General features: G+C 39.1%; 1 pseudogene; it reads left to right on the top strand.

The window, feature by feature from the left end:
- LOC115652688 overlaps positions 1 to 27,195 on the top strand; it is a 96,740-nt pseudogene that overhangs the window by 31,813 nt on the left and 37,732 nt on the right.

Raw genomic sequence — 27,195 nt, forward strand, 5'->3', positions numbered from 1 at the left:
ATAAGATCCTTGTGTAGATAATATTCACTGCCATAGATCTTATTATGACATATGACTATTCATGTGTGCATATAAATTTGGAATTAATGGAAACCAGAGAGATGAGTCAGCACTGGAGATTTATTTCTTCTCCAATACAGTATAAAGGAATCTCTGAGAAAACAGAAAAATGCCTATATGATTTATTCTCAGTTTAGGAAACCCCACTTAGCCTAGGCCTGGGTGTCTTTTAAGAACACAAAGTAGGACATATAAATAATTTTGTGTATTTTTGTTTAAAAATTAGTAATTCACAGCTTTGTTTTATCTTCCATGAGAGATTCATAGATGGTGGGGCAGGAAACTCCATGAGATTCTATTATCTCCTCTTTCCTTGGTACCCTTTTCCCCATGGAAAGGGCAAGGCACAGAAGCTTGATCTCCAAAACCTGTGAATCTTGCATAGCTGTCCTGTTGTTCCTATTCCTAAAACATGGGTGACTCCTTCATTGGCTAATTCCCCCACAGTTGTGCAAACCACAGTTGCGACTGTTTAAAGAAACAACACTACCTTCCAAATAGCTATTGATTGTACTTTTATGGCCCCCAATATTGTAGCATCTCAGTGCCTCGCGATCTTTAATATATTTATCTTCACAATAGCCTTGTAAGTTTGAGATACTAGTGCTCAGGCTCTAAGGGTGTGTCTACACTGAAATTAAAAACTTGTGGCTGGCTCGTACCAGCTGACTCAAACTCATGGGGCTTGGGCTGAGGAGTTGTTTAATTGTGGTATAGATGTTCAGTTTCAGGCTGCAGCCTGAGCTCTGGGATCTTCCCACCTCTTAGGGTCCTAGAACCTGGGCTGCCTCCAGCTCAAGTCTGAACATCTACATAGTAATTCAACAGCTCATGAGCCTGTCAGCTGGCATGGGCCACTCACAGCTTTTAATTTCAGTGTGGACATACCCAAACAATCTAAATGACTTACCCATGGCCACATAAGAAGTCTATGGTAGAACTGGGAAGATGCATAACCTGTAGATATCCAAGTAGGTAAGGGCACACACTGCGGAAAGCAGCTACTTCCTAGCTGAGCACTTTCTCAAATTCCCCTTCAGGCCTACCTATGTTCAAAGATTTCCATAAAGGAGCATCTGCTGATTTTAGAGATGCAGGGAGCATACTGTGGAGTCATCACCTTAATATATAGCTGATAGTGCAGAACCATTATTAGAGGAAGCAAAGATGAGGAAAAAATTAGATAATACCTTTTTTAGCTCTGGAAATAATACATTGAAATATGACATTAATTCCATCTTTAGCAGTAGAGAAGGTAACATCTTATTTCCAAGCCAAACACTATGCAGAAATTAAATCTCAAATTGCATGTCAAGTATTTTCAATCCAAGCAAATCAGATTGAAATTAGGATTTTCTGCTGACAAAGGAGAACCCACAACCAGAATTTGAGGCAGGACTTGGACTTGGAAATGAAGCAGGAATTATTAATGGGAAATTCTATGGCTTGTGTATTATACAGGAGATCAGCCTAGATGATCAAAATGATCCCTTCTGGCCTCTATTGATCTTCCAGCAGTTTGGCCATATGAGTAACTTGGTTTAAAAACAAATCCATAAATCTCCATAAAGACTCCTCTATCCTAGACACCAGTTGCTTTTGTCAGAAGAGCCACTACCATCTCCCTTACATCTGAAGGCAGAGCCACTACCAGCAGAAGCACAGAAGTAAGGATGGCATGGTATGGAATTGCCAACCTTACTTCTGCGCTGCTGCCTAGAGAGCTAGTCCCTCAGTCAGCCACTCTCCAGCCACCCAGCTCTGAAGGCAACAGCGCAGAAGTAAGGATGACATGGTATGGCGTTGCCACTTCTTAATTCTGTGCTGCTGCTGGCAGGGCACCACATTCAGAGCTCGATACCTGGCCAACAGTTGCTACTCTCCAGCCAACCAGATCAGAAAGTGTAGAAGTAAGGGTGGTAGTACAGTGACACCAACCCCCCAAAATAACCTTGTGAACCCCCCCTCCCCCCGCAACTCCCTTTTAGGCCAGGACCTACAATTTGAGAAATGCTGATCTCCTCCATGAACTCTGTATAGTATAGAGTAAAAGCACACAAAACACAAGTTTTCACAGGGAGAGACCTATTTAATGGTCTGTGACACATTTTTCATGGTCATAAATTTGGTAGGGCCCTATTGCTGAGTCTGTATCTCACTAAGCTGACTGAAAGTATCAGCTGTCTCTTAACTAGTGAAACAACGTAAGTTCTCTTCAGTACATAGCATAAAAAGGAGAAGAATCAAAGAGGTTGCTTTGTTCTTTTTATGTATTAAATCTGTGTTTCATGGATTCAATATTGAATGGAAACTGCAGGAGGTTGATTAGGCAACGACAACATATAATAAACAAATTCTATATACTTCAATGAAAATTGTTACTATATAGTGACTGCATAATAAGACCCACTGCCCAAAATATTTAGGAGTCCATTATCACTGAGATTTAGAAAGGTACTTAGTTCATGCTAGCAGAGTCTACATGGGACAGTTACAGCACAACGCTTTAGTGCACGCTGTGAGGCTGTATACACAAATCCTAAATCTTTAGTAAAGAGCGCTAAAACCTATTTCTGACACAATGCCTGTAAAAACAAAATCCAGCAACAACTAAACAAACAAGCATAAATATACCAATAATTAGCAGTGCTACCTGTCTTCTCCATATCTGTCTTTTAAGATGTAAGCTTTTTGAGGAAAGAATTGTCTTCATCTTTGTTTTGTATACTGCTGAACACTTTACATTAACAATTATTGATATGAATAATTAATACATTTCTTGTCAGCTTGTATTCATTTGGTTCCACTATAAGCTTTGCACCTATAGACACAATTAGCAGTTAATCATAAAAGTAGCAAAGAATCCTGTGACACTTTATAGACTAACAGAAGTTTTGGAGCATGAGCTTTCGTGGGTGAATACCCACTTCGTCAGATGCATCTGACGAATGCCACAGGATTCTTTGCTGCTTTTACAGATCCAGACTAACACGGCTACCCCTCTGATACAGTTAATCATATTTAACATTATTTGTACTACCAGTAATGAATGTCTCTGAAAGAACATTGCACAGCATTAGTTATAACTAAACATTCTATGACTTACAGCCGGGGTGTTGCTATGATAATCCTCCCCCCACCCCACCCTTCCTGGAAGGTTTCCAAACATTATGGATGGCAGTACAAATCCCTTAAGCAGAACTGACCTGAATAATTCAGCTGGTGCAAATTGTTCTAGATTCTTGACTTTAGTGTGACTCTACTGATTTATATCAGATGAGGATCTGACCTAATTTGCATGTTTTTGTTTCTTATAGAACTACTTATTTATTGCAGAACATTTTATGTACTCAGATAAGGCAGTAGACTGATAAGATAGTAGGAAAAATTAATGTTGTTCACTAGTCTCCTATTGACAACTCCAATTAAACCTATAATAGGTTTGATCATAAACATGTTGTCAATCTTAATTCCATTTTTAAGGGACTGTAATTGCATAGTAAGACTTTGAATGAGGAAATGGGTTTGAAATGGTGATAGGATATGAAGCAAAAGTTTCTAGATCCCCAGTGGGAATGATATGAAATTCTTCTTTTCCTACTTCTGCAGCTAGAGAGAGAGAAGAAACTCAATTAAGAAAGAATTGCGTTTCTCACATGAAAGAGTATATATAATCTCCAGAAATTAGTTATGCTTTTTGCTTTCTCTCTCTCAGCCCTTGAAATCCTTCTGCTTGAAGGTCAATATGAGCATGTTATCTGCTACCTGTCCTGATGAGAGAAATTATGAGACTCAATTTAGTGCCGGAATGTTTTATTAATAGACTTTTCAGTAGCATTTCTCACAGATATAAACACTTGACAGTTATTAGTGAATTATTTTCACAACTCCTCTGCGAAATAAGGATGAACTACTATTATCCCTATTTTACAGTTGCAGAATTGAGGCACAGAGAAATTTGGGGGGCTGCTCTGCAGCCCATTGAAGTCCAATAGAAAATCTGCCTTTGGCTTCAATTGGCTTTGGAGCAGGCTCCAATGGGCTTTATCTAAGGTCACACAGGGAATCTGTAGTAGACGCAGACATCAAACTCAGATCCCTTGAATTACTGCCCAGTATCTTAACCTAAAGGTATATCTACACTACAGGTGCTATTAGTGGCAGTTGCAGCACTTCAACTACCCTGCTGTAGCACTGTAGTTAGACAGTATAGCAACAGAAGGTTGTTTTTTCCCCATTGCTGTAGTAAATCCTCCCCTTTGAGAGGTGATAAGTAAATAAATGCAAGAATTTGTCTGTCAACTTAGCTGCATCTACTGTGGAGACACTTCTTATCAAACTGTCTGTACTGCGCTATCTTGATTATCACTTCAAAAAGTTTTTTTTCTCTTACTTATTTGGCCTATCAGAGTTGGTAAGACAACTCCCACTTTTTCATGCTCTCTGTATGTGTATATCTCCTCAATATATGTTCCATTCTATGCATCTGAAGAAGTGGGCTGTAGCCCACGAAAGCTTATGCTCAAATAAATTTGTTATTCTCTAAGGTGCCACAAGTACTCCTGTTCTTTTTGTGGAGATTAGGTTGACCTAAGATGCAAAGATGTGAAATTTTTCACAGCCCAAGGCAATGTAGGATGACCTAAGTTTTAGGAGTATAAGAAGATTATGTTCACCCCGGAATATGCTGCAGCTCCTTAGGAGGTGTCTATACAGTGCTTCCAGCCTGCAAAAACTACTCCATGGAGCAGACATTTTATTTTAGCCTGTTTAGTTTCCTAGGATGCCCTGTGTGCTCCTAGCCCACTTCAGGGTATCAGTCCAAAAACTTGTCCTGTCAAAGATTTGAGGCAAGTGACACTATTTTTCAGAATGGTTACTTTGTAGCCTGACTAAAACAGCTCCACTGCTCAAAATTTGTTTTAGCCAAGAGCCAAGTAAAAATTACTATATACAAACATCTTTTGTCAAACTCCATGCTAGGATCAGAGGCCACTCAAGACAATCTGGCACCTTAGAGCAAATTTCAGATTTTAGAGATTTGCTCTTCCGAATATGCACTGCTGCATCCATGGCAGTAACAAAACCACAACTTGGTGGCAGCCTACAGGAGAGTTCTCTCAGGGAAATAATCAAATATCACCTTTGGGGTATTCTCTTGGGGCTTAAAAGACATGGAGCAGTTGCACTAGCTTAACTAAAGGAGTGGTGTTGCACTGAGCTACTTCAATTGTTGCAACATATGTGTGTATGTTTAAATCTGGCTTGCATCAGTTTGGCTTGCCCCTGTTAGCTGTTTGACAAGCTAAGCTCCTCTATACTTGGTTTAAGTTGATGCATGAGTGTCCACATACAAAGCTGAACCAGTTTAATTTAATCATGCAGTCTCACACATTTTAGTCAAGATGATACAACTGTGTTGTAGACCCGGATTGGGGGCACATCTACTAGGGTGACCAGATGTCCCGATTTTATAGGGACAGTCCTGATTTTTGGGTCTTTTTCTTATATAGGTTCCTATAACCCTCCATCCCCTGTCCCAATTTTTCACATTTGCTGTCTGGTCACTCTAATGTCTACACTGGCATAGTTACAGCACCAGCAGTTACAGCGCCACTGAGAGATCACAGAAGGAAAACTGCTGTTGTGTGTTCACATTGACAGCTGCATGAGCAATAGTATGTTCACACTTTTGGCACTTGCAACGCTATTTGGAGCGGTGAACTCTGAGCAGCTATTCCACAGAGCACCTCTTTCTCTTTTGCCACTAAGACTTGTGGGAATGTGGAGCGGTTTGCTGCAAATCCTGGGTCCAGTCCCAATGCCCCATGATGCATTGCTTTGCATCACAGCAATCCCTGTGCTTCCATCTGTATTTGGCACCATCTTTCAATGGTTTTTGTACTGCGTGCTCCGCCTCTTTCGGGCTGCAGGAATGGATCCCGAACCACTGACCAGTATGCTGCTGGCTCTGACCAACACGTCACGAGTGGCAGTGGAATTATTCCTTAAACTGCAAAGGCAAGAGGAGCGCGACATTGATCTCGCCACACAAAGTAACTACGATATTAGATTGCTTGTGGCATTCATGGAGGTGTTGACCTCAGTGGAACATCACTTTTGGGCTCGGGAAACAAGCATTGAGTTGTGGGATCACATCGTGATGCACGTCTGGGATGATGAGCAGTGGCTGCAGAATTTTCGCATGAGGAAAGCCACATTTATGGGACTGTCTGATGAGCTCTCACCAGCTCTGTGGCACAAGGACACGAGAATGATAGCTACCCTGTTGCTGGAGAATTTACTGAAGTATCTACCTTTTCCCAGAACAGTGTTATAGAATCAAAGTTTATGAATAAATTGAGAATAAACTAGTGCAGTGAGGTCTTTCTTAGAACCTGAAACAATATATCTGAGAAGTGTGAACTGTCTTTCTTATGTGATATTGACTCTAAGACTTAAAGATGCAAATTTCATTGTTGTGTTAACTATTTCAGTGCTGTCATTTTAATACCTAATTAAGGTGCTTGTTCTACAAATGCAAACTGCCTCTCATACCTTTGCAAAATGCTCAACTGTCTCATATCCAGATGCCAAATCCTCCTGCTTCCTTCAATAATTTATATTATTTATTTAAGTATTTTCAATACTAATGACTGCAGCACATTGACAATTACAAATTTAGGAGTAACAAACTATTTAATTAACTATTAAATTAATTGGAACTGTCCATATTAATTAATAGTTACACATAGTTACAAACTATTTAATTCCAATTTGAATAGCACAAAGAATGCTATCCTTGTATTATTCATAATCATCTTTAATTTAATGGAAATTTTTTGTTGTTGTTTTTTTTAATCTGAAACTACTGCAGAAAGTTAAGTCTTGGTGCAAAACTTAGGTCCAGCTTGATGCAGAGCCCATGGGGTCTTGATTTTGGTCCACGGGCAGGAGGTAATCATTGATGAATGAGACCATAGCATTCTCAGTGATATTCCCAGGTTTAAAGATATATGTAAACCTAGGAGCTACCTCAATTGCTTTTCTGTCTTCTTCTCTATCTCATTATTAGTCCTGTGTCACCCCTAAGTCTGTATCAGCATTACTGCATTCTATTATCCACCCTCCCATTGTATACCTGTGTTTTGGATTAATACCTTGCCCCTCCAATAGATACATTTGTATCTTTCATAAGGTTAAAGAATCACACAGTGTTCCCACTAACTTTCTGATATAATACAATGAGCATTTTTCCAGCTTCTAGAGTTTCCTTTCTGTTTTAAATTCTGCCTTTTTCTCCTGTTCACCATGATGCTTGTGGCTAGGGTACTTTTGTTGCTAATTCTCTTTCTATCATTATACTCTCAAGAGCCCTTTGCCCCTAAAACAAGCATGCTTTCCACTTAAAAAAACAACCACCTTATTACTTAAGTCCAGCCACCAATTAAAAAAACTGACAACTATGTAAGACAGGTCTGTTGAAATATAACTAGTATTGAAATTCATGTATGCTAGACTTATTTTCTGCTAAAATCTATCAGGAGCATCTACAGTATCAACAAATAACATCCAGTAAAATAGTAGAACTGCAGCTGATACTGCCAAAGCTTTAATGCTCCATTTATATTTTTCCTTACAAATATATGTCACATTTTTTTGCTGTTTTACTTGTAATGTAAAGAAAAATGTGTAATTTTAGAATATTTACATAGTCACGAGTAATGCAGAAGCAAAGACAAAGCCTTCATGAATTGGAAAAACGTTAGATTAATTGCAGGCCCTAGCTCACTTAGTTACACATCAATATTGAATCACTACTTCACTCTTCCAAATGACTGAAGGCTCTCCATTATTCAGGGGACATCTTTAGCTGTCTCTCTTGGTAGCAGCAAATGACATTTATAGGTCTCTGCTAAAAAGCTGTCTAAATCTGAAAGCAAATGGCGCAACAGCACCATGACAGACCCAGAAGATCATTGGGAAGTACCTAATCAATCACATGGGTGTGAGAAGAATGCATGATCTCTGAATTCACTTCCAACAAAATATATTCATATGTAACATCCTCACAGGCCAAATTTTGATGTCACTTGCCCACAGATATAACTCAATTTAATTTGACGAAGTTAATCTAAATTTACACTGGTATAAATGGTATCAGACTATGGCCAGTTCTCCACATGGTAGTCTACATTCTGTCATTCCTAGGGCTCAAATAAACAGCTAACAAGGAACTACCTTTCCAGTCTGATGGATCTATCCATCTAAAGGCCGTGAATAATATTGTATGTGTGGGTGCATGCACCAACATGTATACTCTTCACTTTCTTTTAAAAAGGTTGGTCCCACTTCCTTTTCAGTTGGTGCTTTTCAGCACTTTCAAAAGTTACATGAATTGTCTCTGCCTAAAACACAGACATACTGACAGAAAGAACAGTCTGAAAGGGGTTGGGGTGGGGGGCACTCTACTGAGCTGCTGCCGTAGGGTTTGAGAGCAGAGAAATAGTTTTTCTCTCTTTCCCCATCAGTGTGTCCTGGTTTAATTGATGGGTCTGGGTGAGATGCATTGCAGATCATGTTGAATAGAGAACTGAATCATTCAAGCTGGCTGAGTCTTTTAAATGGGCTCAGTGAAGAAAGGGTCCCAAAGATACACCTTTTATATTTTAGTGGGACTGAATTAACAAATTATTAACTGCTTATTATTTCTACTGTGGTAGCCCCAATAATAAATGTTGAGCTGATTAGTGTAGAGCTGGTCAACATGATTTGAATTTTTCAAATGTTAACAATTTTTTTCAGAGTTTTCGGGTAGGGTGTAGTTAAAATTTTTTCCATTTTTTGACCTGCGTACAGAGCTGGCCACTTTTATTTTAAATTCAAACATTTCATAATTTTTTTTACCATTTTTAAACCTGCTGTAAGTTAGTGTAAATGTGTATGTACCTCTCCTTTCTATTGGATGGATTCAAAACTACTAAACTTTTAGTCATAGGTCCCTAATGCCAACAGCTAATGATGATTTTCCCTGTATTACAAGCCCTATGTTTCTGGAGCAGCGGGACCAGGGTTGTATCATCACTACTGCCATGAAGTTCCAAATGGCCATAGGGCCTGATTGAAGTCAATATAAAGGGTCATATGGACGTCAGTAGATTTTGGATCAGGGCTTTAGTGTGCTGAATAGTGACCTCCGTTAAGAATTAGGTGGCTGCAGATGTGCTACAGTATCTTTTGTATACTCCTATTCAGTAATGAAACTTCAAACTGCTTGTAATTTGTTTTGTCTCATTATAGATAACTATTTTGTATCTTAGCCATTACTCTTGATTTTCAGTAAATGAGCAGACTTTACATTTTTATTTGATTATTTTAATCTATTTGTAATAAGAATACAGTTGTGTGGGTTTTGTTTTGTTTTTCAGATATTGCCATTGGAAATCTGAATTCTTCTTCTAAGTTACTATATCAGGTAGAAATTAAACAGGTAATGGATATAGTAATGATCACAACATCATATAGCGAGTTTAGAGATTGTACTATGCCATGCATAGTTAGCATACAGCTAACTGAAAATGAGGACTTATGGATAATATATCAAATTCACTTTAACAAATCAGTTACTTACTGCAATGGTACACGAGCTGTTAAGGATTGCTTTCAAAACATGTCCTTCTTCCCTCGGAACACAGGTAATTATCAAGACAGGCAGGGTGAAAGTCCTAAACCATGAACTCTGTGGTCAGATTTCCTAGACCAGTGGTTTCCAAACTTTTTTTCATTTACAGATCCCTACAAACTTTTGAATGGACTTGCAGACCCCTTTGGAAATATCAGGCATAGCCTGTAGACTGTAGGGGTCCACATACCACAGGTTGGAAATCACTATCATAGACATGTTTGAAGACTGATTGGTCTTTTGGCCTTATTTTGTATGACAAGCATTGTTGTTTCTCTTTAGTATTTGTATAATGGATACAAGCAAGAAATAGAAATTTCTAAAACTTTCCCAAAACTGGAATGTGGAGACATCAAGATTTTTATTGTACTGTCTACTTGAAATGAAAAGAGATCAACCCATTGGTGGATCTAGAACTGATCCTGTGGTCCTGGTGTTGGCGGACAACCAGTATTCACAACTGAGACAGGACATTATTACAATCCTAGAATCCAGTAGATTTCAGTATAACATGGAAACTGCAACTGGCAAAGGTAATATTCCAAGTCTTATCAGTAAAGGAAGGGGGAAATATGCACTATTTATGGAAAATATTTTAAAATTTGTAAATATGGATCTATTGCACTGAGACATTTTGGACAGACAGTATGTGGATTACAGTGTTCTCATGGCTGGTTTTCATAAAGCCAATGAGGACATTTTGCTTAGTGCTCACGTAAAAGGCTTTCCATTGCACCTGTATAAGAATTTAAGCCTTAAGGACTGTTGTGTAAACCACTGTTCTCCTTTACTTCATATTACCAAAGCTTCAGAAATTGTAACGGGTCTACTGGCTGGAAAGGACTGGACAATTTCCAGATTAACCATTTCCCATTAATCAATCTTACTAGCGCAAATAAAATCACCGGGACAAGTCCCACAAGGCATTTCCAGAGTTATTTTACATGCTACTGTTGTTTGAGATTTGGGACCTCATGATGGGATTCAGCGAATTGTCTTTGGCAACAACTTGAACTTTTGGCTGCACAAGCTAATCTTTATAGATGCTGTCTCTTTCCTGTCAGGGAAAAAACTCACATTGTCCTTCAATGGTACATCCTTGAGAACATAGATGACATCTTTTTTGGGAAGGAGGGTATGAGGATATATGTCAAGGAAGTGATGCTAAGAACGAGAATTTATTAAAGAGTATAATCTTAATTGCTGTGGCTTATAGAGTAATTACATTTTACTGCAAAAAATATAGTGCCAAGCAGTGATTGTGAACTATCAACTATACATACAATGACTACCTCTAGCAGTAATGTCAAAGGCACAGATCCTTAGCTTCATGTTTGTCTCTTCATGTTTGTCAGCTGAGGATCTGGCCCTTGCTTGCCTAGCTGTATCTAGAATTTAAGAAGCCATACATCTTTGCTTACTTTCTGTTTATGTACATACAGTTAAGTTTCTGATAAATTGTAATGTTCAAAATTCTGTATTCTTACTATCACCAGAATAAATTAATCTATGCAAATTAAATCCTGTTGAAATAAATGTTTTTTTTTTCCCCTCTGACTTCAATAAAGCAAGATTGGAACTGTCTATATTAATGTTACATACATTTAACAAATTACATAAACTAAAAATGTTGAGCATAAATAGATAAACATTGTACTCAGGTTGATATTCATTCAATATAAAGATTGCATAGAGCCTAGAGATAATATAATTGAAGCATTGCTATTAGGTTTTTAAAAAATTGCAGTGATAATATAAGAACATTTGTTGTGCCGAGTTCTCATAAGCTAATGACAGCTTCACTTATGTAAAAAGATGTGCACATTTTACAGTAGTTTGCTAAAATAAAGATGAGGTAACATTTTCAATTTTATTCAGATTAAGATCATATATATGCACCTTGAAATTCTCACATTAGTTAATTTTAACAAAATTAACATTACTCAGGAACCAACCTTCAGCCTTTACCCATGTAAGTAATCCTTAGTCAAACAATAAATAATGGACTTTTCAAGGACTAATCATGTGAAAATTGGACTTCTTACATGGGTAAGAATTACTCGTGAAAAATATCAACTTAATCCTTCTTTGTTAATTTGTTTTCTGACAACCATTTTATTAACACAGCTAGTTATTTGTGCAGTGCTAACAGTGGGCAGATTCCTTCCTAGGTGATCAGTTTATTCCCCAAAACTTAATATGAATCAAATCATGTGACTAGGGACAGGAAAAAGTATGAGTTGGAAAAGATCAGAAGTTATTCTTCCACCTTGAGAAGTAGACTCAGTCCTTATGTTAGCATGTGTCAGGAACATTTTTCGAGCCCTGGCGATTAAGAAAATCTCTTCAGAAAGGCCTTGTCCTATCTGTCTTTCCTCTTTTTTGGTCCTTTGGAGATAACTGCCAAAACCATTGATAGTTATTTTAAAGATTATAAAGCAGCTCAAACACTGATTACTTCAACAGAACCAATTCCTATGAGTAGAAGTGTCAGCTTTTGGAGAATTTTATAAAGTATTTTCAGCAAATCAGTTTTCCCTCTGCCAGGCAAAAAGAAGCCTACTGATACTGAGTACCTCATTGCTGCATGTGGGTTTGGGGACCAAGGGCCTTATCTTGAATGGGCAGGACCTGCACCGTTTCAGAGCCTCTTTGACTCTATTAAGGCTGCATGCAAGGATAAAGTCCGACTGGCAGTCTTGGGGCCTTAGAACGTGACATGTCCTAGAAAAAACTCTTGTCATGAGCCATGCCCAGGTATAGCTTGTTAGGTTTGGACATCTGGGGTGAAATTTTCCACTGAAGTCAGTGGCAAAACTCTAGTAGGAGTGCAGGATGTCAACCTTCATATTCAGTAAAGATATTCTTTACATTGGATGTCTCCTCAAACAGTATTTTAAAGTAGCATTGTTGCTATATCACAGAGAGATATGTACAGCAAAAATCTAATATTTGAACTACAAAAATGAATTTAAGGATGAGAACGAAACAATATTTAAGGTTCTCTGTATCAGTACTCTTACTATCTGTTAGTTTCTCAAATTAGCCTTCAATGTTGTGAGCATGTTTGGCCTTATCTGCATTGTGCACTAGCACTGGTTATGCGTAGCACCGATGGCCAGGTTGTCTAAATGCTGAACTCGCTAGGGTTCTCAGACTGATGATCTAGTCCTAAAAATTCAATTTATACATAAACTCTGCATTCATATGAGCTGCAAAAATTACAGATAACAGACAAAATGTTCAAGAGCCTAAAATTAGGGGCCTAAGTCTATATTCAGACATCAGAAGACTGGATTGTCCAAAATGCTTGAGTGATTTAGGAGCACACATTGAATTCAATAGGACTCGTGCACCTAAATTATTTAGGCACTTTTTAAAATGTCATTTTTAGCTGCTTAAATGTGGATTTAGGTGCCCTAGTTAGGCTCGGGCTTTTGAAAATTGTGGCCCTTTTCTTCAAACCTGTATGACTCATGCTCTAATATTTTGACCTGTGCTGTATTTCTCATTACTATTTACATAGATGCATATGTTCATCAGAGAGATCATCAAGAATGGAAAAATCATGAAAGGGACTCTTTGGGTTTCCATACTCTCTTGTTAAAAATCTGCCACCATGCTGAAGAGAAGTTTTGGATGTTTTCTTGCCTGTCATGTAATTGACCCTACTCTGTGGACTGTTAAATTATCCTGGAGATTATAAATATCAGAGAGAGAAAAATATTCCCCCCCTCTTCCTCCAAAAAAGCAGTTTGTTGCATTTATAGTGGACCAGATTGTGTCCAGATGGTAGAAACTTAAAAAACATCGCTGGAGGAGAAAAGCCCCAGATCCTCCCTAAAAGGTCTTTTCCTTCTTTTTAAGTTCCATATGTTGAACACTCTGCGGAGACTGTCGGAAGCCTGCATCCCGAGAAGGGGAAAAAAACCATGGGCAGGAGTCGTAGGCCAAACTGGATGAGCAAACAACTCAGAGAGGGGATTGGACAAAAGCAGACAGCTTACAGGGAGTGGACGAAGGCAGGATCAGTAAGGAAAGCTACCTTGGTGAGGTCAGAACATGTAGGATAAAGTGAGGAAGGCTAAAAGCCGCATTGAACTGGACCTTGCAAAGGGAATCAAACCAATAGTAAAAGGTTCTACAGCCACATAAATAAGAAGAAAACAAGAAAGAAGAAGTGGGGCCGCTATACACTGAGGATGGAATGGAGATTAAGGATAACCTAGGCATGGCCCAACATCTAAACAAGTACTTTGCTTCAGTTTTTAATAAGACTAGTGAACCTTGTGATGATGGAGGGATGATAAACGGGAATGTGGATATGGAAGTGGATATTACCGCAACTGAGGTAGAGGCCGTACTTGAACAGCTCGATGGGACGAAGTCGGAGGGCCCGGACAATCTCCATCCGAGGATATTAAAGGAACTGGCGCGTGAAATTGCGAGCCCGTTAGCGAAAATTTTTAAGCAATCGGTAAACTCGGGGGTTGTGCCGTATGATTGGAGGATTGCTAATGTAGTTCCTATTTTTAAGAAAGGGAATAAAAGTGATCCAGGTAATTATAGGCCTGTTAGCTTGACATCTGTAGTATGCAAGGTCTTGGAAAAAATTTTAAGGGAGAAAGTAGTCAAGGACATAGAGGTCAATGGTAATTGGGACGAATTGCAGCACGGATTTAGTAAAGGTAGATCGTGCCAAACCAATCTGATCTCCTTCTTTGAGAAGGTGACGGATTACTTAGATAAAGGAAATGCGGTAGATATAATTTACCTAGATTTCAGTAAGGCGTTCGACACGGTTCCGCACGGGGAACTGTTAGCAAATTGGAAAAGATGGGAATGAATATGAAAGTGTAAGTTGGATAAGGAACTGGTTAAAGGGGAGACTCCAGAGGGTCGTATTGAAAGGTGAATTGTCAGGCTGGAAGGAGGTCACTAGTGGAGTCCCTCAAGGATCGGTTTTGGGACCGATCTTATTTAACCTTTTTATTACTGACCTTGGCACAAAGAGCGGGAATGTGCTAATAAAGTTTGCGGATGACACGAAGCTGGGGGGTATTGCTAACACGCAGAAGGACAGGGATACTATTCAGGAAGATCTGAACCACCTTGTAAACTGGAGTAATAGAAATAGGATGAAATACAATAGTGAAAAGTGCAAGGTTATGCATTTAGGAATTAATAATAAGAATTTTGGATATACGTTGGGGGGCGCATCAGTTGGAAGCGACGGAGGAGGAGAAGGACCTTGGGGTGCTGGTTGATAGCAGGATGACTATGAGTCGCCAATGTGATACGGCTGTTAAAAAAGCAATGCGATTTTGGGATGCATCAGGCGGGGTATTTCCTGCAAGGATAAGGAGGTGTTAGTACCGTTATACAAGGCGTTGGTGAGACCCCATCTGGAATACTGTGTGCAGTTCTGGTGTCCCATGTTCAAGAAGGATGAATTCAAACTGGAACAGTTCAGAGACGGGCTACAAAGGTGATCCGAGGAATGGAAAAACTGCCTTATGAAGGAGACTCAAAGAGCTTGGCTTGTTTAGCCTGGCCAAAAGAAGGCTGCGGGGGGATATGCTTGCTCTATATAAATATATCAGGGGGGTTAACGTTAGGGAGGGAGAGGAATTATTTAAGTTTAGTACTAATGTAGGCACAAGGACGAATGGGTACAACTGGATATTAGGAAGTTTAGACTTGAAATTAGACGAAGGTTTCTAACCATTAGGGGAGTGAAGTTCTGGAACAGCCTTCCGAGGGAAGTAGTGGGGGCAAAGACTTTCCTGGCTTTAAGACAAAACTTGATAAGTATATGGAGGGAATGTTATGATAGGATTGTTAATTTGGGCAATTGATCTTGAATTACCACCAGATAGGTCTGTTCATGATCTGCGGGGAGATGTTGGATGGCATGGGAACTGAGTTACTGCAGAGAATTCCTTCTTGGGTGCTGGCTGGTGACTCTGCCCACATGCTCAGGGTTTAGCTGATCGCCATATTTGGGGTCGGGAAGGAATTTTCCTCCAGGGCGGATTGGCAGGGGCCCCTGGAGGTTTTTCGCCTTCCCCTGCAGCGTGGGGCACGGGTCGCTTGCTGGTGGTTTCTCTGCAGCTTGAGGTCTTCAAACCAATTTTGAAGATTTCAATAACTCGATCCTGGGATAGGGGTTGTTATAAAATTGGATGGGTGGGGTTCTGTGGCCTGCCTTGTGCAGGAGGTCAGACTAGATGATCAGATTGGTCCTTCTGACCTATGAGTCTATGAGTCTATGAGTCTATATTGTCAGTTTTTTCAGCATGTTTTTCAGAAAAAAACACTCTCAGTAAAAGAGCAGCTTCATATGTTTGTTGCCCAGTAATATTGCCTCCTTCCTTGGTTCTCCTTTCTCTACAAGTACATGCCTCAGATTACATTGGTTTGTAACAAGCTAAGGAGGAAAACATTTGTTAAATTACTAGCAGTATTTCACTGTTGTGATCTTTCCCTACTCTCACTTGTGGAGCTAGAAGTTTAGTTCCAGAGCCTTCTGTGGTGAATATTTTCCAAGATGGTTTGCTAGCTTTCCTGGTGTATTCAGCTGCCAAAACATCGTTAGTTTTCCAAAATGAAAACAACCAGTAGTTGGTTGAAGAAGTTCCTTCTTTTTGTTCAAGGGCAATAAGATTGCTTGATCAGAGATTTTTTTTTTACAGTGTTGTTGAATATTATAAGGTTCTCTGCACCTGTTCAGCAGCTAGCTAAGCAGCCTCCTGTGGAAGGAGTTCCATAGGATGCCCTTTAAAACCTCACCCTTTGGTGCCAGGTAGTGAGAAATAGATGGTGCTATAATAAAGTTGATAATATTGGTCTATGTAGAGAAATAGAGAAGTCATTACAGATAGTCTTATAAAGAGGCTAATACATTTTATTAACACGTAGAAATAAAAAAAAACACTGGATGGAATCTGACAAGATATGTGAAATTACTTTTTGTCATTTTAATTAATTTGCACCCATGTTTGGTAGATAATTTCGTGCCACAAATAATTGATCAGAGACTGAAGTAGAAATGAACAATTCAGGCTGTGGTTTAAAGGGAATTAATTCTTAATTAAGTTGGCTTACTTTGGATTTTTATCTTTAGGGAAAATCAGCTGCTAAGCATTTGAGATATCTTCACTTAATTTAATATGAGGAAAAGCTTTCATGAGAGATTTAAGGCACTTTGCACATTAAGTAGATCAGGATGAAGTACCTGAATCAAAGGTCAGGAACAGAATTCATGTTGACATTTAGGAGTGTAGTATATTACACTTTTCAATATTACAGAATCACCACTGGATGGGGTCGATCTCAATTTATGCCAAGGAGTGAAGTAAAGCTGTGAAGTCCAGAAGTCTGTGTTTGTAAAGGAAGACATGAATTAGTCCAAAAGAGATTTTTGTGTGTGAAGAAATGCTCTTTTTTGTTTTCCTTATATATTTCTATTCAGAATTTCCAGAAAATTGTAAATAAATTTTTGTCTTTCAAATACAATATGCAGATATCTATTTTAATTTTTTTTTTACTGGCACTTTAGACATTGCTCAGATAAGTATTACTTCCTTAAATTCTGCATTCAGACTTATACTTATTCACTATCACTTGTTAACAAATGGATTTTTGTGCTAATTTTCAGACCTACTTTACAACACAGTGGCATCCCTTTGACCAGATCAGACTCTTGCAGGTTGTTTCTGTTAGGTAAGTTAATGATGGAGTTGGAGATCTTTGATGCAATCCTTTTATTTACAAAAAATGTACAAGACGTTTTTTCCCTGAACACAAGAGGAATCAAACAGCAGGAGACAGTTTCTTTGCTCACAACTCCAAGCCATTTTTAGGCAGCACTCAGCCCTAAAAGTTCTGTTTCTCAGCTTTTCTTAGGGCCATGCTCCCGCACATAGGTGCTGATTCTGAGAAAAATTAATGGGTGCTTAGCACCCACCAGCAGCCATGCTCCTCTCCCTTCCCCCACTCCTGCCCACTGGCAGCCCCTGCTGATCAACTTCTCCCCCACCTCCTGAGCACGGCGGAGCAGCTGTTCAGCAACATGCAGGAGGTGCTGGGAGGGATGGGGAGGAGCAGGAATGGGGCACACTCAGGTCAGGGGGCAGAATGAGGTAGGGCGAGGGTGGAGTAGGGCCAGGAAGAGGCAGGGTGGGGGTGAGTCCTTGGGGGGAATGAGTAGAGTGGGGACAGGGCCTGGGGATGAGTGGGGGTTGAGCATCCCTGGGGAAAATTAGAAGCCAGCGTCTGTGATCTAGCACTTATTTAGGCTGTGTCTGGTGTCCCCATGCTGCATCCTTTCTCAGCTTCTCTGGTCTTCCTGATATTTCTCTCACAGGCACACAAACCTTTACAGGACAATAGCCAGCAAAACCCCTTCACCCACATGTGCCTTGCATGGGCCATTGTTTTGGGAGGTGAGCTGCCCATGTTCTGGGTGGAAGTTCCTATTGTTTAGCTATCTAGTTATGTAAGGGAGGTTAATGGTTCTCACAACTATTTTAAATGAAAGGTGGTGGTTCTATCTCTGTTTCAAAGAGGTTTAACCCAACCATAAACCTGGAAAAAGACTATCTAAAAATGAATATGAAGGGAGATTTAGATATGTATTTCAAGTAATTGCAGCATTTTCTAATGATACATTTCAGAATTTATTTTAAGCTATAAATATATAGATCTCTAAAAATCTAGTAGCATCAGCCAAGGTGAAAAAAGAAGTACACTGACGGATTTACAAGCTTTTAATGTGTAATTATGGACCATATTTTTAAATGTATTTAGGTGCCTAAAAATTTAGATAGACTTGCTAAATTGACCCCCACTGCATCGATTGCAGCAGCGTCGATCCCCGGCAACTGTAGATATGGCCAATTGTCTATGATGCTTACCTTCCACCCTGAGGAATCCCTTTGCAAGAAGTCCCCACTATTCAGCTGAAATGGCACAGGTATATTAACATTGTTGCATGCACAGAGGTTAGTACTGTCCCTGTTGTTTTTCTGTCCTGATGTATTCGCCAGCACAAGGAGAGGGTTGTGATGTAGTTGATTCTGATGTGCCCTCCCCCTCTTGCTCTCTCATCTCTGTCTAGACCACAAATTTATAAAATTAAGTGTGTAACATGATTAATTTCTTAAAGAGTTTGCAGAGATCAGGAACTGGGGCAGTCTGCCACTTATGATTTTATTGCATGTGTCTTGAAGTTATGTATTAAAAAACAACAAACCCTGTGAACATTTAAAGCAGAGGTAGGCACCTATGGCATGCGTGCCAAAGGCAGCATATGAGCTGATTTGCAGTGGTACTCACACTGCCTGGGGCCTGGCCACCAGTCTGGGGGGCTTTGCATTTTAATTTAATTTTAAATGAAGCTTCCTAAACATTTAAAAAAATCTTATTTACTTTACATACAACAATAGTTTAGTTATATATTATAGACTTTAGAAAGAGATCTCTAAAAACGTTAAGGTATTATTGGCACACAAAACCTTAAATTAGAGTGAATAAATGAAGACTCGGCACCACCACATCTGAAAGGTTGCTGACCCTTGATCTAAAGTATGCTTCTAGCCCTCTTGGTTGTGAAGAAAGGCTGGGAAATGTGAATCCTAAAGACTCAAAAGACAGAAGGCAAATAAAAAGACCCAAACTCTATATTTTTAAAAATCTTATGATGTTAAGATAATCTCATGATTTTTTGGGCATCACCCAATTTCTTAACTCTTGGGTTGTCAGCACTGCTGAGGACACAAAGAGAAGTTTAAGGAGTCTGAAGTTGAAGATGTTTCTTGGCGCTTCCTGGATAAAAGGACATTTTCTCATTGCCACCAAATGTGTTCTTGTAAGTGGAAGGCATTGAATGAAATTATTTCAATAGATACAAAAGCAATTTTAAAACTTCTTAGAAAAAGCACTCTTTTCATTTGTTCCTTTTCAGGCTGCAAGGCAGTTGCAAAATAATAATTTAAGAAGGAAAAATAAACGAGATAATAATATACCATCCTTTCTTTCACCATATGAGAGTGGGCCCTTTTAGTTTTCATGTTCTCCCCTTGACTGACAAAGGAAGTTCTTGTATTTTCCTTGGCACTTATCAGCCTATTAATGACTCCAGCTAGAGGTAGTTTAACCTTTAATTAAATACAATTTTCAGTTTTTTTAGTACGTTAATGAGACAGCAAAAATGAATTCATTGAGAGAGGAATGGATATCTAGACCTTACAGCAGTGAAAGTTAGAGGCTCATTAGCAGCTAATTATGCAAAACACAGTAGATAAATAAACCTATTATGATGTAAAAAAAGCCTCAGTGCATTACCTAATGACATAAAATGTTTACAGTCTATATTGGGTAAGATATAATGTCTTACTGAAATTATTAATGACAATATTTAACAGTAACACAGCTTGAATCACAATTGCTTTACAGGTACAAGCTTGAAGGCAAGGAATATAACCACAAACTATAGTTGCTGGTTCTGTGGTCAGTATGACAATCTCAGAAATATTAGAAGGAACTTGTATGTTTTATGGATAGCAACAGTCATTTCTGAATAGGGCAGAGTTAACATTTGGTATTATAGCCAAGATTTTCAAAAGTGACTAGTGATTTGGAGCTAGATCAACAGAGGGAGTTAGGTGCATTTTGCCACTTTAGGCATATAAATTCAAAATTTAAATCCTCAAAAGCCCCACTCGTGTCACCTAACCTTCCCAAGCTCCTAAGGGATTTCATCAATGGAAAATTATTTATTTAGTTATTTATTATTACATGCGCACAGTCCTCACACCCAGGCCTAAAACTAAGCCCAGGCAGGATCCTCACCCTGCCTATTTTGCCTATAGGGTCCAATCCAGTAGCCAATCTACTGAGACCACCTAACAGACTGGGCTCCATACAAAATGCCACCAATGCTGGAGGACGAAGTGTTGGTGGTACCCATTCCACCTTATTTTAGCCCAGTGATTAGAGCATTCACTCAGGATGTGGGAGACGCAGTATCTGTTTCTCCCTCTGGCTGGTGGGAAGCAGGGATTTGAACTCATCTCCCACAGGACTACAGAATCATTCTCACTCTGTCTCTGCTTTAATGCATATTTAATTATTTATTTATTCAAAGTGGAATGGCCTCAACAGAACAGATTGGAGAGAGCCCCACATTAAAATATCCCATAGTCCATTGGGAAGTGGGAAACCCAGTTCAAATCTTTCTCCTCAATAGGCAGAGGGGGAAATTAGATAAGGGTCTCCTATAACCTGAGTGAATGTTCTAATCACTGGGCTAAAAGTGATCAGGGAGGAGTTGTCATGTCGTCCTCCTCAGCCATTTTGTGTAGAGTTAGGCAGGTGCCTGCATTGTTCTTCCAAGAAATGGTAAGGTGCCTCTATATCTGGAGAGGGCACCTAATTCTCCCTATGCATTGTATCATGAGCATAGCGACCTAATTCAAGGCTGTAGATTCCACAAGGTGGTACAGTGCCTAGAAATTAGGTGTTTCAATGCTGGGTGAATCTAGCCCATGATGCTGTTTTTGGGTCCAAGTTGATATATCTTAAAAGATCCTGATTATCTGAAAGTACTGAGCAGCCACCCTCTGAAAACCAAGCCCAGGTGTCTCAAGTCTGGCACCCCAAATCACTAGTTACTTTTGAAATCTTGCCCACATGTGACTTAGAAAAAAAAGTGGTTCAGTAGATATAAATAGCCATAAAAGTGTACACAGCCAGACTGAAATGTACACAAAACACAAAGTTGTTAAAGGTAATTATTAATTTACAAAGGCACACAGATGCTTGAGGAAGATATAGTTGAAACAATGGTTTCCATAATGGGTTCAACAACATCCTTGGTAAAACAAAAACTAAAGATTTTTTTTCACTGCCAAGCAGACAAGTGGGAGACTAATAATAATAATTATGAAGAAACAAGATTATGGAAGTCCCACTAAGATTAAAGATGTAAACTACAATATTAAAATATGAGGACATAGATATAGTACAGTGAGAAACAGTCTCAGTAGTAGTGGAGGTATGACTGAAGGAAGATATTAAATTTAGGGAGACAAATAATATACTGAATGTGGAGCTGATCTAGCACATCACAGTTAATTTGGATATAAGTAGGAAAAATATTGTGGGGGAAAAAAGAGAGGGTGAGAAGGGAGATGAGAGGTTTATGCAAATAGAAAAGGCCTGTAAAATGACTTGACCATTAGTCATGATGATTCCAACTACCATTATATTGACTAGGAACCACAGAATAAAATAGATGTTTAAAAATACAAAAAGAGCTATTTCCTTGCTCAGTTTGTTCAGAGTCAACAAGCTCAGAGCCTGTTCCAGAAAATTGTTTTTTGGTGTGAGTACCAGGATAGAAGCAAATGATGGTCTTGTTATGGGTACGTAAACTGAACTGCTTTTTAGCTGTTCTGTGCTTTATTTTTCACCTGTAACATTTGGTTGTCTTGTCTATAGGCATTTTTTGTGCCACAGAGTAAGTCTTCCATTCTTTATTGCATCCATTTATTTTTCTGAGAAGCACTGCATGCTGGATAAATTAAAAAAAGGAGACCAGAACAGCCTCAGTTGTAGGCTACAGCTAGGAAATAGTAGAAGTTTTGTTACTTTGTTTCTGTACATAAGATAAATGCTTTATTAGGAACTTAAGATCACTATTGCTGATCAGTAAGATATCATATTTTTATGCTATATCTTATGGCATTCTCCAGCAGAATTGATATTAAATTCTGTGGAATGGTGTGAAGGGACATGCCCTCACTCTGATGGAAGAAGAGACTAATGAGCTCTTCTGGGCCGTTAACAAGGTACACCTGCAAAGTTTGTTCTGCCTAGAGGTAGAGGAGCTTAAAAGTGAAAATCTACCATGTGCAAAAAAAAGGAGGAGGGCTGCCCCACTCAGAGACTAATGACAACAGAGATAGGTCAGCTGAGAAAGAGACAGTATGTCCCCAGAGGAGGGACTGGAGATAGACCCCACTAAGACTCTGATAGAACAAGCTCATACAGCTGATTCCAGAAAGACAGCCTGGGAGACAGGCCACCTTTTCTTTCTCTGTTTCCTTCTGATTCCCTCTCTCATAAGGAAAAGAGAGAAGAGAGGATCTTTGTGTCTTTTTATTTGACTCAGGGAACCCCTCATGTGCTATGAACTGAGGGGAGAGGACAGCATAAATGACTAACAGTGGGGTCAGCAGGGGGTGTGAGGGATCCTCAACACCCCACAAATGGTCCAAAATATTACCTATAGGCTATTTCTAGAAAGGGGGTTCTGTGATATGGACACTGTAGATATGTGCTCTGCACGACATTGTAATCTGTCCCCAAAAGGCTAACTATGTCTGATGAATTAGTTCAAACTCACGATGAGTTAGTTCAAACATAATTTGTGCTTGTATTCCTGTTGTCTAAAATAGACAAAATATGTACATTTTTGCTTGTAATATTCTTCTCTGCCTCTGTCAAAATCTGAAGATATTCTTACTGAACGAAGAGCTGGTTAGACTGCTGCTTTTTATCTAATCAAATCCTCAGAGTTTCTGTGTTTTTAAATAAAAGTTAAGGATTGGCTAAGGAATTCCAGGTAGGTGCTTTGTGATTCTTCAACACACAACAGGCAATTTAGATCTGGCCTACCAGGGAAGTTAAGTTTCAGAGTGGTAGCTGTGTTACTGTGTAACAGCAAAAAGAATGAGAGTACTTGTAGCACCTGAGAGACTAAAACATTTATTTGAGCATAAGCTTTGTGGGCTAAAACCACTTCACTGGATGCATGCAGTGGAAAATATAAGAAGAAGATATATATAAACAGAGGACATGAAAAATGAGTGTTACCATACTAGTTATAACAAGAGTAATCAATTAAGGTGGGCTATTATCAGCAGGAGAAAAAAAACTTTTGTAGTGATAATCAGGATGGCCCATTTCCAACAGTTGACAAGAAGATGTGAGTAACAGCAGGGGGAAAAATTAGCATGGAGAAATAGGTTTTACTTTGTGTAATGACCCATACACTCCCAGTCTTTATTCAAGCCTAGTTTAATGGTGTCCAGTTTGCAAATTAATTCCAATTCTACAGTTTCTCGTTGGAGTCTGTTTTTTAAGGTTTTTTTTTTGTTGGCGTATTGTGACTTTGAGGACCAGGGAGGTAGAAGTGTTCTCCGACTGGTTACTGAATGTTATAATTCTTGACTTCTGATTTGTGTCCATTTGTTCTTTTGCATAGAGACTGTCCGGTTTTGGCCAATGTACAAGGCAGACGGGCATTGCTGGCACATGAGGCATAAATCACATTGGTAGATGTGCAGGGAAGTTAGTGTGTAGTATGCTAGAGTGTGGATTTAAAGCATGCTAGCTACTTTGTCCTAACACCCTGTGTGGACGCTCTGACTGTGCACTAAGAATGCCGTCAGGCTGTTTAGTTTAATACACTTTAAAAGTATATTAATCTAATATGCACAAAGGCTTCACTAAAAGGTTCCCTGTCTCATAACAATATTGAGCTTAATCCTATACACTTCTCGTGTTGAGAAAGCAACTGAATCAACAGAGTACAATGTGGTACAAATGAGTTTTAATGAACAGTTTTAAAAACAGAAATAATCTCACAGCATTCCTTGATTATGAGTACCTGCATTATTAATCACTGTAATTATGTTGCTATTTTAGTAGCACCTATATACAGTATCACAATCCAATACAGGGGTCTGAAGGTGGCTGGGATTCATTTAGTGCCTGGAATTCTCATTTAAGACACCTCTTTCCTGGAGGCAACCATACATTGGCCTGCAGCCCTTTTTCCATAACCTGCAGTGGTGTTCAGGTCCTTCCATATAGTACCCCTATTACGGGCCACTGCAGGCTGTCCACCAGTTGCAGCTACCACTGGTCCCTTTGCCAGCGACCAGCTGTTTCCCAGCCTGGCTCTCAGCTCTTCAGTCTACCTCGAAGCTGCTTGGGTTTCTTTCCACAGCCAGATTCCATGATTCTGCCTCCACATCCTACTCAACTACAGCCTTTGTCTCCCTCCTGAACCAGGTCCCCCTGACTTTGGCTGGAGGGATTATGGTCTTCAGCCCTCTGCTAGCTGGATGTTGCGATGGGAGTTAACACAATGCCCACTAAGGAGACAAGAGGTTCATTAATATATTGATGCTAACTTTGCAAAAGAAAAATTCAGAAAGTGAGAATTGGGAAGAGGTAGAGAACAAAAGGCAGCCAGATAACTAGAAACTTTCTAAATGGGAAAAATACACAGACTGGTATTATAAAGTTTGATGTTAGAATACTAATTTTTATTGTTTATGGCTGATATGGAAGATGGTGCTAGAAGGCAAGATACTTCAATTTGAAGACAGTAGTATATGAGGATAGCAAACCAGAAGAAGAAGGCATACAGAAAGATTTAGATCATTTAAGTATCTGGATTAATAGAGTGAAAATGGCTAACTATTGGATAAACAAAGGTAAATGTTGAATAATGAATCCTCTTAGATCAAGGAATTAAAGATATGCTATCTGCTAAAGAGAAATGTGCTGTAGTATTCTGGCCAGGAAGATGATTTAGCAATTATTAAGTCCCTCAAATCAAGAAAGTATAAGCATTAAACCAGACTGACATATACCAGAACATACAGTTTATTTTTTTTAAAATTCAGTCCAATGACCGATTAGAATATTTACACAAATTTGTAATATGCAAACCACAGACACAAAATGATTGATAAATTTCTGCCAGGCTTTTCAGAGTTATCATTACTAATTGGCTGTCTCGTGAAATAAAGTAGAGGGAGGGGGAAAATTCCCAAACTTCTTAGTTTTGTGGAGAAAACAGATACGATATAGACCATTTAAAGTTCTTAAAACATTCAATATGGAAAATGTGCACAGTGGAGAATCTTGCAACAAAAGCAATAAGAATGCAGTGTGGCTAGGTACAAGTCAAATGGAAATAAGGAAACTAAGAGCGGGTACCAATGGTCCCAGGAGTGTCTCTCTTACCAGGATATGTACAAGACCTATGAGATATGTATATACAAGCGATTAGATAAAAATCTACAACTTCAAAGTTAACCAACACAAAGTCTTCACATAGATCTCATCAGAGAGACATGTACAAACAGATGTTCTTTAGTTAAATTAATCCATAGCATTATAATTAGCTCATATTTTTTTAAAAAAAAAGGTTTTAATCTTGTTCTTTTATGTTGAAAGTTTCCCTGAATGAATCCACTGTTTTGTTTTTTTCATTCATCTACATTTTTGCTCTGCATCCAGTAATTAGATTTTTCTTTAAAGACTCCAGTCCTTCAGTTCTTGTTTACAGGAGTATCAACTATTGGTTTAAATATTCCTGCTTAGATAAGGGCTTCAAGATCATACATTTAAGGCTAGATTGGCCTTAGCCATGGTGGGTGAGCAGAGGGAAGAAAAAAGAATTATTCCCCCACATATTCTTTCCTTTCTGCTCTACAAGGAACATGAACAATTTCAGTGTTTGTGGGACTGAGCCTCCTGACTCCTTCATAGCTGGAAAACGTTCAGAAGGGGTTTGAGAAGAAGGATGCAGCAACATAGAGTGAGCCAATCTCCATACCTTCTCCTGGTGGTGATGACACATTATACATATTCCCCCTGAGTGCTGGGGAGAGATTATGTTCCATTACTGAGGGCTGGTGCCTCTCTGCCCTGCCTCAGTCCAGCCCTTAATCTATGACATGATCTTCTGGTAAGTGTGATGTTTTGATTGTATCCAATTTCTTGTTCATTAGTTAAGTCACTGAAATATTGTCTGTGCAAATTCACTTCAGAGCAAGCATTGGGGCGAATTTAGTAGTATAGTAGTACTATATAGTAGTAACTCATATTTTGGGACACTTATGTAACTCCAGATTAAAAAATTGCATATACAGCTTCTAACAGTACTGAACAAATTGCATTGTATGCCCCATCTGTTTTTTTCCCTCTGGATTTAAAGGAGAGGATACACATAGGATGGGGAATTGTTGGAAGTATTATGGAATATTTTGTTTTAATCAAGGACTGTTGGTCTATAAAGACCGTTATCCTCCTCTTGATATAGGAGAGAAGGAATCACCTTCTACAGCAGAGGAGGAGAAGCCTCTTACCCCTAAGGCTAGGAGATCTGCTGCCACCACTGCAAATAGGAAATGTAGAGTAGTGGTGGCTGGACACTCTCTGCTGAGGGGGACGGAGGCACTCATCTGTCTCCCTGACATTCATCTCGAGAGGTATGCTGCCTGCCGGAGGCCTGTATAATGAGATATTACAGAGGCATTGTCGAGGACTATCCATCCCTCTGACTACTACCCCATGCTATTCATCCATGTGGGCACAAATGATATTGCAAGGTGTGACACTAAGTGGATCAAGAGTGACTACAGGAC

The sequence above is a fragment of the Gopherus evgoodei genome, chromosome 5, assembly GCF_007399415.2.
Source record: "Gopherus evgoodei ecotype Sinaloan lineage chromosome 5, rGopEvg1_v1.p, whole genome shotgun sequence".
Lineage (NCBI taxonomy): Eukaryota > Metazoa > Chordata > Testudines > Testudinidae > Gopherus > Gopherus evgoodei.